The sequence below is a fragment of the Eptatretus burgeri genome, chromosome 17 (assembly GCF_056783735.1).
Source record: "Eptatretus burgeri isolate ZD-2024b chromosome 17, Ebu_testis_v1, whole genome shotgun sequence".
Taxonomy (NCBI): Eukaryota; Metazoa; Chordata; class Myxini; order Myxiniformes; family Myxinidae; genus Eptatretus; species Eptatretus burgeri.
In genome coordinates this window covers 17,995,361-18,010,076 of record NC_140977.1, presented here as the reverse complement: position 1 = coordinate 18,010,076, position 14,716 = coordinate 17,995,361, and the positions used below count along the sequence as shown (strand labels likewise).

At 41.9% G+C, this 14,716-nt stretch overlaps 1 pseudogene across 1 annotated transcript in view; it reads left to right on the top strand.

Moving 5' to 3' along the window:
* LOC147009448 (uncharacterized) overlaps positions 1-11,356 on the top strand; it is a 23,690-nt pseudogene extending 12,334 nt beyond the window's left edge. The window contains exons 3-4 of the transcript XR_015052864.1: positions 1,218-1,418; positions 1,584-11,356. The product of XR_015052864.1 is annotated as an uncharacterized LOC147009448 (transcript). The remainder of the gene's footprint in view (positions 1-1,217; positions 1,419-1,583) is intronic.
* The last annotated feature ends 3,360 nt before the right edge of the window (positions 11,357-14,716 follow it).

Sequence of the window (14,716 nt, the reverse complement as noted above, 5' to 3'; positions counted from 1 at the left end):
GTGGTGGTAGTAATGGCAGTTGGTCCAAAATAACGATAGTAAAAGAAAAACGGCTAACTCAAAGATCACAGCCCGGGTGAGACGAATAAGTCCCATGAGACAACGGTGGGGAAATCTAACTGAACACGGACTTATCGGCATAACTGAACTAAGGACCTATATGGTGTTCTGCGAATTTCCACAGCCGTAACAATATATATATATATATATATATATATATATATATATATATATATATATATATATATATATATATATATATATATATATATATATATATATATATATATATATATATATATATACACACACACACACACACACATATATATATATATATATATATATATATATATATATATATATATAGATTTTTTCCCTCCTTCCCTCAGGCCAGCAGAATGGGTAGCGATTTTGACAGCACAGTCATGCTTTGGAAATTTAGGAAATATTCTGTGTGCAGAGTACTTGGCCCATGTCTCCAAATACAATTCATGGTTAAATGAGGAGCCGCGAGGAGAAGTGATGTAAAGGACACATCGGCCTTTTTGGAGTTAGTTCCATACAGCACTATTTTAACCCTTACCCTATCATCCAAGCCTATCATCATCATATCATTAAAAAAATGTCGCTTACATCACTCCTCCTCGCGGGGCCTCATATCTTAAATCATCAGAACACGAAGAGAACAAAGTTTAGCTCAAAGCAAGCAATAAACAACTTTTACAAAAGAAGATAATTAAGAGAAAGTCAATGAACTCACACCTGTTTGATGGAGGTGGAAAATGCTGTCTCAGGCATCATTCCACAATAACCCATAAATGCTTGATTGGCTTCATATCTGGTGAATGAGAAAGCCATGACATATGGATAATATCAGTGTCATACTCATTAACCTATTGGGTGACCACACGTGCTCTGTGATTGGGAGGGGGGGGGGCCTTCTTGCCATGCGGGCCATAATTATAAGCAACCATGTCTGTGCAGCATTTTTATACATGACCCTAAGCATGTTGGGATATCATTTGCTTAATTTACAGATAGGCCTCACCTGTGTGGAAGCATTTGCTTGGTGTCCCTCAATTACCCAGATATTTCCATTTTCTTTATCTCCCACCTGGCCATGTTTTGGTACATTCTTTGGAATGATATTATGAGTATTGAAGGAATCTGATTTTTCTGTTTTTTTTACAGGTCATGTGATGTTGTATTTACAGGTGGAGCCATTGAATCTACAAGGGAGGCTGCCCCGACTTTTATGAATGGCTCAGCCATGCACCCGCAGGACTCGCAAACTGAAACGAGCAAGAGGACGTTTTACAAACAAGACAAACCGAATAATGAAATGGTTGCAGAGAAAAATTTTCATAAGTCTCACAAAGGAATCAAAGGTGAACATCCATACAAATGCAAAACTTGTGCAAAATCGTTTAATCGGTTAACCAACCTGAAAACGCACATAAGAATTCACAATGGTGAACGCCCATACAAATGCACAGTTTGTGGTAAATCTTTCAATCATCCATCTCACCTTAAAAGACACATGATAATTCACAATGGTGAACACTCATACAAATGCACAGTTTGTGGAAAATCTTTTAATCAGTCATCTCACCTCGAATCACACTTGAGAATACACAACGGTGAACGCCCATACAAATGCACAGTTTGTGGAAAATCTTTTAATCATTCATCCACCCTTAAAAGGCACATGATAATTCACAATGGAAAAAGCCCGTACAACTGCACAGTTTGTGGAAAATCTTTCAATCAGTCATCCAACCTTAAAACACACATGAGAATTCACAATGGTGAATGCCCATACAAATGTACAATTTGTGAAAAATATTTTAATCAGTCAGCCACCCTTAAAACACACATGAGAATTCACAATGGTGAACGCCCGTACAAATGTACAATTTGTGGAAAATCTTTTATTCGGTCATCCCACTTAAAATCACACTTGAGAATACACAATAATGAGCACCCACACAAATGCACAGTTTGTGTAAAATCTTTCACTCAGCCATTAACCCTTAAAAAACACATGCGAATTCACAATGATGAACAGCCATACAAATGCACAGATTGTGGAGAATCCTTCATTCGTTCATCCAGCTTTAAAATACATATGATAAGTCACAGTGGAGAATGCCCATACAAATGCACAGATTGTGGAAAATCTTTTCATTGGTCGTCCACCCTTAAAACACACATGAGACTTCACAGTGGGGAGCGCCCATACAAGTGTACAAGTTGTGTAAAGTCTTTTAATCGGTCATCCACCTTGAAAACTCACATGAGAATTCACAGTGGGGAACGTCCATACAAATGTACAGTTTGTGTAAAATCTTTTACTCGGTCATCCAACCTTAAAAGGCACATGAGAATTCATAATGGAGGATGCCTGGACAAGTGCACAAATTGTGGAGAATCTTTTAATTGGTGTTCCACCCAAAAAACGCACAATGCATTTCGCAATGGTAAACGCCCATACGAATGCACAAGTTGTGGAAAATGTTTTGATCCGTCATCCAATCGTAAATCACACATGACAATTCACAATGGAGAACGTCCATACAAATGCACAGTTTGTGGAAAATCTTTTAATCAGGCAGGCACTCTGAAAACACACATGAGAATTCACAATGGTGAACGCCCATACAAATGTACAGTTTGTGGAAAATCTTTCAATCAGTCAGGCATCCTTAAAACACATGTAAGAATTCACAATGGTGAACGCCCATATAAATGCACAATTTGTGTAAAATCTTTTAATCGTTCATGTCACCTGAAATCGCACATGACAATTCACAATAGTGAACGCCCGTACAAATGCACAGTTTGTGGAAAATCTTTTAATCAGTCATCTACCCTTAAAAAACACCTGATAATTCACAATGATGAATGCCCATACAAGTGCACAGTTTGTGGAAAATCTTTTAATCAGTCATCCAATCTAAAAACGCACATGATAATTCACAATGCTGAACGCCCATACAAATGCACAGTTTGTGGAAAATCTTTTCATCAGTCATCCACACTTAAAACACACATGATGATTCACAAAAGCGAACACCCATACAATTGCACAGTTTGTGGAAAATCTTTTCATTGGTCATCTCACCTAAAATCACACTTGAGAATTCACAATGATGAACGCCCATACAAATGCACAGTTTGTGTGAAATCTTTTAATCAGTCATCCGCCCTCAAAAGGCACATGAGAATTCATAATGGTGAACGCCCATACAAATGTACAAGTTGTGGAAAATCTTTTAATCAGTCTTATCACCTAAAATCACACTTGAGAATTCACAATGATGAACACATCGAAAGACACCCGCAAATGGAAATAACAACCGTGAATGCGCAAACCGATGCACCTTTTGTGGAAAATCTTGTAATCAGTCGTCCACCCTTAAAACACACATGATAATGCACAATAGAGAATGACCATTCAAATGCATAGTTTGTAGAGAATCTTTAAATCAGTCAACCCACCTGAAAAAGCACGTGGAAATTCACAATGGAGAACAATGAAATTACCAACAAAGAGAATGTCCATGCAAAATTTGTGGGAAAACCTTCATTAAATCGTGCAAGCTCATGAAACACCTTTTTTATTTTACTTTTTTATATGTAGTCGAGGCTCGTGGAAGAGCTCGTCTTCGTACACTGATAGGATTAGGACACAACAGAACCAAAGGAGCAATTAATATAGGGGGGGTGGGGACACCACCAGCAGAGTTGATGGCCACCATCGAGCAGACTAGGACAAATAATGGTTGTGGGGTGGAATGAGAGGCAAGCGGATGTATTGGGTGGATAAGATGGATACAGAAGGAAAATCTCAGGAGGGAAAACTGGAAATTTGGAAGGAAGAGGAATTGGATAAAGAGGATTTTTCAGAGTCCGAGTGATTTCTGAAGATAAGGAATATAACCGGGCCAAGAACACAATTTGAAGAAAATATGTAAATTGATTTTAAAATCTTTCACTTAATCATCCCACTTTAAAACGCATAGCATATCACCCGCACAATAACCTCCCCTCCCCCTCCCCCCTGACAGTGACACACATGCGTGGCCAATGACATTTTTACTGTGAGTATAAACTTACACATGTAATTCTGACAACTCCTCAACCGATGTTAACTCAGCCTGGGAATTCTTCCACAGAAACCCTGTCTCCGTCTATCTCTATCTCTATCTCTATCTCTATCTCTATCTCTATCTCTATCTCTATCTCTATCTCTATCTCTCTCTCTCTCTCTCTCTCTCTCTCTCTCTCTCTCTCTCTCTCTCTCTCTCTCTCTCTCTCTCTCTCACACACACACACACACACACACACACACACACACACACACACATCCCATTGTAGAAGAATTCAGTTCTTCAGGTTCATTCAGAGTTAGAATCATTTATTCTTGCACATGGGAGAGAGTCACAGAATGCAATCGATGAATCCCTCCCTCTCCCTAAGAGCCTCAGCAGATGTCCCTTTATATACTCAAGCAAACAATGGTGCAATGAGACATTCGAGCAAAACAAGATAAGGAACTGCTTGCAATTTGTCTTTAGGTTGGTGAGGGATGATCTTGGCAAAATTCATTCAATAGGGAAAAAAAACACACGCATCTTTCTTAAGGTCCAAGAGAAGAAATTTAACTAATGATGAAATACACACAACTACTTGTGAGTAGATAAGGGTCAGGGAACGGTCACTCCAACACTTTCCCAAGCCAGTTACTGTGACAGAAAGCAGGTGCTTATAGGCACTAAAACATATTTGTTTAAAGTAAACCAGAATATAAAAGCTATTTAATCATGTAGTAATAGATATATCTGGAACTTGTGTTATGTTTTCAGGTAACTAAATAGTTCTCGTCAATTTGATTTAATACATATTAAATCAGCATCACTTTAGAGAACACAAATGGAACAAAGAAAATGAATATTCCGAATGGTATCCTCTCAATTATAGCATATTACTTGGGTTTAATCAATATTGTGATGTGTGAGCAGAATGCGGTTATTTATCAGACCGGTTACAACTTAAAATGTTGCATTGAGAGGTCCAAAAATGCTTTAAGAGAAAAAGCACCTTCACATTGCAATTCCAAGGAAGAGCAAACAAAGTTTCAACTGATGTCCAAACAGTTGCAAACATAAAAGGATGTGAATAATTCCCCTTACAGGTTTTCACATTCTAAGTATCTCCACCAATAAGAACCAGCTGCTCCAAAAAGCCACTTACAGTACTTACACATGCTGATTTATGTTGAGAGTTGAATCAGAGGGCAAAACATTACAATTTCAAACTGGAAGGGCACTTGGTCGAGCGCATATCTCCGCCCCGTAATGCCTGATCCACGAGAATATATCGGGCCCAATACATTTTTGAAACATCATGTTAGGTCAACCGCGTGGGATAGGGTCGATTGCCAATTTCAATTTACCTAAATACCCACGTCGTCCAAACTACTGGGGAAGTTCACCCTCGGCCGACTCTGTCCAATCCGAGTCGCGGTAACGGCTCGGATCCGGCTTAACCGAGCGGAGTTACCAGAGCCGCCGGACCAAATGCACAATTTTCCGCTTCCCAATTTCCCAACAAGCACCGTACTAAACCAATAAAAGAAACACAAAAACGAGCTGAAACATTTAACGGGATTTATTTATAATGGGGGGAAGAGGGGAGCACGCAAGAAGCAGAGTTATCCGACAATAAGAAGGTTAGGTCAGGTATGGGAGCATGTGCCAGAACAGCGCGTCGCTGCGTCCACTTTCCGCCGGTACTCCAGGGGCCTCCGTCTGGCCTTCCCCCAGGCAGATGCCAGACCCATCCCCATCTCCTGGAGATGCTGGTCAACCTGCTGCAACCACGAGGCACGTGGTTGGCCCATTGGCCTCCTCCACTCACGAGACTCCCTCGCTGAGAGAATCTGGTGAGCAGGATCAGCATCAGAAAAAGGAGCCAAATGTCCATACAGCCGCAACTGACGCTCACGGACCATGCAGGTAACAAATCTCATCCGAGTCTCTGTCAGCAACCGCTCGTTGGACACAAAATCTGACCAGCGATAGCCAAGGATTGTCCGAAGAGACCTGGTACCAAAGGAATTAAGTTTCCGTCTCTGATCCTTGGTCAGAGTCCAAGTCTCGCATCCATAGGGCAAGACTGGAAGCACCAAGGACCTGAAGACTTGGACTTTCGTCCTCCCGCACAGGTACCGGCAGCGCCACACCCCGTGATCCAGTGAATCCATGACTCCCCAGGCCCCACCCAGACGTCTATTGACCTCTGACTCACAGCCAGCAGAGACATGAATATCACTGCCAAGGTAAGTGAATCTCTCCACGACCTCAACATGCTCACCACAAACAGGCACAGACAGGACATCAGCATCCAAGATGTCAGTGAAAGCCTGGATCTTAGTTTTGACCCAAGAAACCCGTAATCCCAGTGGCTGACTCCTCATTCAGCACCTTGAGGGCCCCCAAAAGGATATCTAAAGTCTCCGCAAAGATGACTGCATCATCTGCGAAATCAAGGTCCAAGATCTTGACATTCCCAAACGATGCACCACAGCTTGATCTTTCCGAAATCCTCCCTAAAATCCAGTCCATACAAGTGCTGAAAAGTGTGGGGGCCAGTACACACCCTCTGACGAACTCCAGTAACAACTGGAAATAAGTCAGATATGGTACCACCACACTTCACAGCACTTTCAGTACCAGGGTAGAGTTCAGACATCAGATCGATCAGTTTTGGTGGCACCCCACTAAGACCAAGAATCCTCCAGAGGGCATCCCGATTCACTGAATCGAACGCTTTACAGCGATCAACATAGGCTGTAAGCAGCCCCTGCCGAAACTCTCGTCTGCGTTCGGTGAGGACACGAAGAGCAAGGATACGGTCAATCGTTGACCTCTTTGGTGTAAAGCCTGACTGCTCTGGACGCTGGTGCTCAAGCAGATGGTGGCGAACCCTATCAAGAATTATCCGAGCAAAGTCCTTGCCCGGCACTGAGAGCAGCGTCACCCCTCAGTAGTTGTTGCAGTCTTGGCGATCACCCTTCCCTTTCCAGAGAGGGACAACAAGGCCCTTCTTCCAATCAATTGGGATGATGCCTGTGTTCCACGCAGAGCACAAAACTGCATGCAACGACACGAGTGCAGCATTTCCACCAGCCTTGAGAAGTTCAGCATGGATGCCACAGATCCCTGGAGCTTTACCCCGTTTCAACCGGTTCACCGCAGCCCGTGTTTCCACAAGCGAAGCTGGACCCACAGTTGATTGGAGGGTCAGCAACAGGGATTGTAACACCCTTGACGTCCAACTCGACAGCTGGTGGATCAGCCTGGTACAACCGCTCAAAGTAACCGGCCCAGCGGGCCTTCACTTCAGACTTCTCTGTCAAGAGCCGACCACTCTCTGCTCTCACTGCAGTGCTCCGAGGGATGAGCTTGGATGAACGCAATGCGCGAATTCCCCTGTAAGTGGGACGAAAATCACCTGTCCACAGGTGATGCTCTACCCCTTCACAGATTCCTCGCACATAGGCCTCCTTATCCACCCTTAGTGCACGTACAGTTTTACGCCTCAGCTCCCTGAACAGCTCAGCTCTGCCATTCAGCCTGGCCCTGCGACTCTGGTCAATGTTATCCAGTGTCCCTTGATAGACAAAATTCTTCTTTGCCCTGCGGTGAGTTCCAAGACATCCACCGGCAACATCAAGGGCGGTGGTCTTGAAGGTAATCCATAACTCTTCAGGACCCCCGAAAGCACCCAGACACCCCAAATGTCCACTCAGCCTATCAGTACCAGTCGATGCATTGAAATCCCCCAAGACTAGAAGTGTATCTCGTCTGGGGCACTGATCAACCACAGACTCGAGCGTGGCATAGAATGTGTCCTTCACGGTGAGGTCACTCGCCTCAGTCGGAGCATAGACAGAGACCAGGGAAATGACACCTAAGGAGTGACGAATCCTTAATCTCATAATTTGCTCGTTGACCGGTGTTACCTCAATTATCATTGGGGTCAGCTTATTGGACACAGCTACAGCCACTCCTTGAGTATGGTAACCATCAGAGCGACCAGACCAATAGTAGGTGTAACCACCCACCATTATCTCGCCGCAATCCGGTCTCCAAACCTCAGAGAGTGCTGCAATACCGATGTCCAAACACTTGAGCTCAGATGATAACAGAGACAGGTGATCATCCTCTCTTAGGGATAGGACATTCCAGGCACCCAACCGAAGGGACCGCCTCAGGTTAACCTAAGGAGACTGCCGTCTGGTGGATGACACATCAGCACCACTCCGACACACTCTCCCGCAATCTGACCCAGGGAGGTTACCCCGTGGTTTCCCTTCTTTCATCAAAGATTGGGGGTCCCGAAGGCTTTGCCCCAATCCCATCATCCGGTGAGCTGCCCTGTGAAGGGAAGCTGCACACGAGGTACTCCCACGGAGTGGGTTTTCAGATTTTTGGGGGTTTTTGTGTTTTGCGGAAGGAAGGGTTTTACGATGGCCGGAGTGCAAATCCTGCCACCAACCTCCTAATAAAAAAAGTAACCCAACTGCAGGATGACGTCCGCAGACACAGTTGGGCACTAGATATGGATGGCCGTTGGCTCACAAGGAGCTCCTCCACCCTTTGACAGGTTTTGTTTTTAATCCTGCTGGGTGTCCATATCCAAATACCCTCCTCCATATCAGTTTTTGGTTTGTTGGTTTAACAAGACAGACAATAAGAAGAAATGCAAATAATGTACAAGCGAAGAGCACTTAGAATTCCTACTTACAGACGGGCCCACACACAGGCACACACAAAAGAACTGGGCCGGCTGGCCTTTATTGAGACCTCCAGCTCGAGGACAGGTGAGCTAGGAACCAGAGCTATCTTGGACCTTCCCGCCTCGTGCGGTCTTCGATGTCCTAGATCGGCTGGACTCGAACCCGCAACTCTGCCGCTGCAAGCACCGGGTACGGAGGGTAGCGTCGGCTCTCGCACGCTCCTCCGGCATGCGACAAGACCAGAGCCAGCGACAAGGTGAGACCAGAAGCAGCGACGAGACGAGAGCAGACACCAGTGACAGGACGAGACCAGAAGAACCGGCTAGCCGCGCCGTCCCATCTATTTCTTTTCTCCCTGGCGGGGCAGACGTGTGTCACCCTCCGCACACCTCATTCGCCGGGCAAATCCGTCGTCTCTCCATGATTAGTTGGGGGCGTTTCGGGGCATCTCGATTCCCCGCCCCCGAAGAGGCTTTGCTTCTCTTGGAGCCCGCTCTGCACCCATTGGCTGAAAAATGATGCATACCTTCACTTGGCGCCAGGCCAGAACGAAACGCTTCGTGAGTGCGCGAACAGCGCGGACAATGCCGCGAGCAGTGTTGTTGGCGTTGTCATAAGTGTAAAAATCCTATTTATAAAATAACTTCGCAGCGCATGTGCACTTAATTCCCATTAGACATAGGGGAAAGGGAGCTATCTATCCACATTTACTTATCAAAATAACTGAGCTATGGGGACCTGAATGTTGAATGTTCATGGCCGCCAGATTCGTAACCCTATCTCTTTAGTTTAGTTTAGCCCTATCTCTCAATGGTGAAGAATCACTTAAAATTCTAGTAGTTGGATCCGGATCTTCACCAAAATCTAATCGGTTCATCCTTGTCACACACTGAACCTGTCCACAAAATTTCATCCGGATCTGTGCACAACTTTTTGAGATATTCTCTACACAAACAAACAAGAAGACATCATGCAGAGCACGACACTTACAAAATGCATGAAACAAATTTGACCTCGAAATTTGAAGAGGATTTGCATATGAGGTCACTGAATTCAACCACCAATTTTTTTTCAAGTCAATCCAATTAATATTGAGGCTTTTAGAAATACCACCTTAGGTGCTGACCTTGGGACTATGTTGATCTTTGGTCCATGTTGACCTCAAAAATAATAGGCTGGTTTAATTAAGTGACCTAAAATATAACTCCTCTTCAAATTTCAAGTCAATCGGATGAAAATTGAGGATTTTAGAAATCTCACCTAAGTTGTTGACCTTTGGCCGATGTTGACCTTTTAACCTCTAAAACAATAGGCTTCCTCCTTCTGACAAACCTTACCACGTGGTGAAGATCGGTTTACAATTGAGACCTTTAGGTGACAGACATAATAACAAAATTGACTGACCAATATACTTGAAAAATCTTCGTTTTTGCAAGTAACAAACAAATAGAGAGGGGTGAAAACATAACCTCCTTCACCTTTGGTGGTGAAGGTAACAATCAAGAAGGGAAAACAGAAAATTTTGAAAGAGGAGGATTTGGGTGGGGAAGGGGGTTAACAAGGATAGAAGAGATCTTGGTTTTGGATGGGGGATGATATGAGATGGTGGTGAACAGCTGTCTTGAAGACCTGGTGGGAAGAATGGGATTGAAGAGAATGCAGAAGGTGGGAAGAAAAGAGTAACGAATGGGAAAACTTTCGCCTATCAACCGACTTTCTTTTCTCTTAAACCTGACCATTGTATGTGGAAGAAAACAAGCCCCAAGTTCGACAAACCCATCTACGCAAGTCGTTTTTACCACAGCAAGCGAATCTTTGATATGTTACAGCCTCTTATTCATTTTAATTGTGTATTTCATGTCCATATTTTAGATTCCCCACAGGGCGTGTTTCTCGCTTCGAATAACTTTCCTAATGTGAATGACGACTCGAGCTGAGACGCTTACTACGTTTGATTGATGTCAAATAGTACAATATGTGCTTTATCAAATTTTTATTATAGTCGGCCTGCAGTATTTTACAATAATGTTAATAATACTGCACAGGATGGCAAGTCAAGTTTCTGAGTTATCTCCTCGTGGCTCAGTTCTCCAGAAAATGGATCCGTTTGACTGCAAACTGCTATCCTTGTATGGCACATTGTGCTTTTTGTGGCATGGTAATACCAAGATGGCTGTCTGGGATAATTGCAATTGTTTGTGATGTTCCAGATTTCATTGTTTATATTGAATGAAAAATGGGGGAAGTGACGACTCTTGGTCTTGATTCGGCTCAATACTTCAACGAGGCTGTTACACAATTGAGTAATCATATTTATAAATTATAATTGTTTGATGATTTTATCTTGATTATTGCTGTTATCCCACGCATTGACCATACCCACAAACTAATACTTGAGTTCTTCGAGAGTTATCAAAATGGCTTCCATTTGGAAACGTATGTGTGACATTCTAAATGTGATACGAAGGAGATACTTGGCACCAGCCATGTTGTTCCAAAATGTATAAAGAATGTCTGTAATAAAAATATTTATATATTTTCTTTATAGATTTGTGTACATTGAAGTTTTGTTGAAAAATACATTGGTTGCCATGTCTTGGACTACTGTTACCGACATTTCTTGAAAGCCCATCGAAGCATAAGGCATGTCCTTCGACGTGACAATGTTCTCTGGCACATGGCGGCCATTTTATATCACCTTCTCAACTCGCTCCCAGCCAAAGTGTAGGGAGTAAAGTGAGTGTTAAACCTTGAGCCACGCCATCATTATCGGTAGTCTTCTCATTCTGTGATTTAATTTAGCATGACCTAGTGTTAGGGAATTGGGTTGTGAACAGGGTAGAAAATAATCGAGCTGGAACATCGGCCAGAAGTTCATGGATGACGAATGAAATGTTGCCTGAAGCTAAGTCTGCTCTTCTCGTTCCATTAAAAGCCGGTGGCTTTGCAATTGGTACATTGCAGTGCTTGGCTGTGGCTTTATTTCTTCTGAACAATGAATAATCCCAACCACCTTAACCCAATGTCAAACACAGATGCTAACCCAAGACAAGTCGATGTTTCAAAATCTTGGAACAAAGAGAAGGCAGTATGTCAGAAGGAGGGTTAGTAGGAAGTACATAAAAGTAATAGCATATTCAGCCTAATATGAAGCATGGTGGAGGCTCTGTTCAGGTTTGGGGATGTATTTCTGCTACTGGTAGTAGATGATAAATGTTGCTTCTGGGACACCCATTCAAATGAATGGGAAAAAGGGTAAAACTATCTGACCCTAGCCCCAAAAGCTCAAAATGGGAGACTAATTTCCTCCCCACCTATCCCCTTCCCTCCCATACAAGCAAATGAAAAATTGAGACTTACTGATTAAAGCACTTCTTCCCTCCAACATCATCACAGTCCTTTCATATTTTCATTATACTCAGAGCGAACCAACGGATATTTGTTCATGTTTTACTTTAGGGAATAACTTAATTTTCTGATAACATTCATTTCCATCGAGTATATTCACAAAGAATAACTTGGAACTTGGTTCTTAGTTTAAGTATCTTTGTTGAGCAGAGATGAAATGATAAACTTCTCTTAATGCTCTTGCTTGACCACCTCCTGAGCCACATATCATTTTGAGATTGTAGTAAATTGTTTTTTCATTGTTCAATTGATAACCATCAAAGTTTTCAGTCCATTCAAGGATATTTATTTTTTTTCTTTACATCCTCCAACTTATTTGTAATTAAATTTATCTGCTTATTTGTTTTATCTACTTTTACCCCGGTTATTTCTTCAATAAGACTTATTTGATATTTCTCACATTCATTATGCTTCCCATTTAAATACCAAGGCTGATTACATCTACACTCTTTGGTTTGGTTATTGCTTGGTTATATCATTTATAAATCAGTAAAATGGCGGTAGCCCATTAAAATCCCCAACCCGATATCTTAACACTTATACTTATAACCATAAGGGAGGCTATCAATTCCATTCTCTAAAATATATCTTATATCATCAAAAGCTCCTAATGCTTTCTTATTTATCTCTTCTGTATATAATTGATGTTTATAACTTTTTGTTGCATTCATTTTTCTGTACTCTTCCTTCTTTAAGGTTAAACAGTTGTAATAATGTTGAAAGTTTATTGTTTCCTTGATTCTATTTTTCCTTATTCCCTTTAGCTTCTTATCACACCCTTCAATATTATTATTATTATCAAAATACTTATAAGCATAAGACTTTGATCTCAATCCGATAAATTCACTCATTACCTTCCCACCCAATTCATCTTTAAACTTACCAATAACCTTTTTATTCTTTGATGAAAACAACACATCACCTGACTTGTAATTACTTGATTCATATCTATCTATAATTCCAGCAATCTATGTGTGTCTGTCTGTGTGTGTGTCTGTCTGTATGTGTGTCTGTCTGCGACCGCTGTTTCTCGATCACCACCGGTCCGATCTGATTGAAACTTGCCAGGAATATTGCTGGGGACCCGTGGATGTGCCTTTTCAAGGTTCGATATTAATCGGACAAGTGGTGCCCAAGTTACAGCCATTTATCTGTCAACCAGTGACAAGACACGGTACTATGACGTCACGAATGACGCCACAATTAATGTTTTGTATTTTTTTCACTATTGACATCACAATTCTTCTTCATTTGGTATGATGTCACAATCGACACTGGGGACCTGAGTACGTGCCTTTTTAAAGTTTGATATCGTTCTTCATCCGTTTCAGCTGTTTCCTAAGTGTTTCCCAAGGTTTGAAAGCTGTTTTTTCCTCAGGTTTGAATTAATTGTTCAAATTATTAATTAATCCCAAGGTTTGAATTTTCCCAAGGGAAAGAGCTCTTTCCCAAGGGTTTGAAAGCTGTTTTTTCCCAAGGTTTGAATTAATTGTTGTGTTTGGTCGACATTTGTGAATACATTTACAGAGAGAGAGAGTGGGGAGAGAGGGGGGGCAAGAGAGGGGGGTGAGAGAGAGGGGGCGTCACAATTCAAGAGAGGGCGAGAGAGGGGGACGGGAGAGTGGGGGCGAGAGAGGAGGGGAGAGAGAGGAGGGGCGAGAGAGAGAGGGGGCGTCAATTCTTCTTCATCATTTGATATGACATCACAATTGACGCTGGGGACCTGAGTATGTTTCCCAGGTGTTTCCCAAGTTATGGCCATTTATGATACGGTTGGTCCAATCTAATTGAAACAATGCCCCAATCCAGTCGTCGTTTACGAGAGTGAAGGAACGAAGCTGCACGTACGGGCACGCACCTACGTGCCCGCACTAGTATATGTCAATATTATCAATCATATCCTCATATACATCACTTCTTTTAATTTATAACATGAAACTATCTGTTTCCATATATAACAATGATACATTATCCTTATACTTTGGTTTTAAATTATTATAGCCATAGTCATACATTAACGACTTTAACAAGTCAAGAATTGATGTTCCTATATAGGTTTATCCATTTCAATACTCTCTTTTTTTCAAATGAATAGCACAAAAGTTCTCTGAAAACACCTCCGCTAACTTAAAACTTGGTCTATTAATTAACTTTGAAGCCTGTTTCCAAGATGTAGCAAGTCTTATGTTTTGCCTATTCCTAACATTGTCCATAGTCTTTCCAAATACAGCATTATTCATTAATTTATAAACGTCCTTCTCAAAATCTGTTTTTGCTTCTGTTCTCCTTTTTGTGTTAAAATCAATATACTTCTTTAACTAATGACTTTGTTTAAATTTCAAAATCCTATGAATTTTCCTAACTCTCAGCCCAGCAGACAAATATTGTCTCAAGTTCCTTTGATGCAAAACATAACTTTCTTTATCATTTATTGTAGTAAGTAGTTTTTCTGTAGATTTACCTTTTATATTACATGACTGTTGGTAATAACTTAACCAT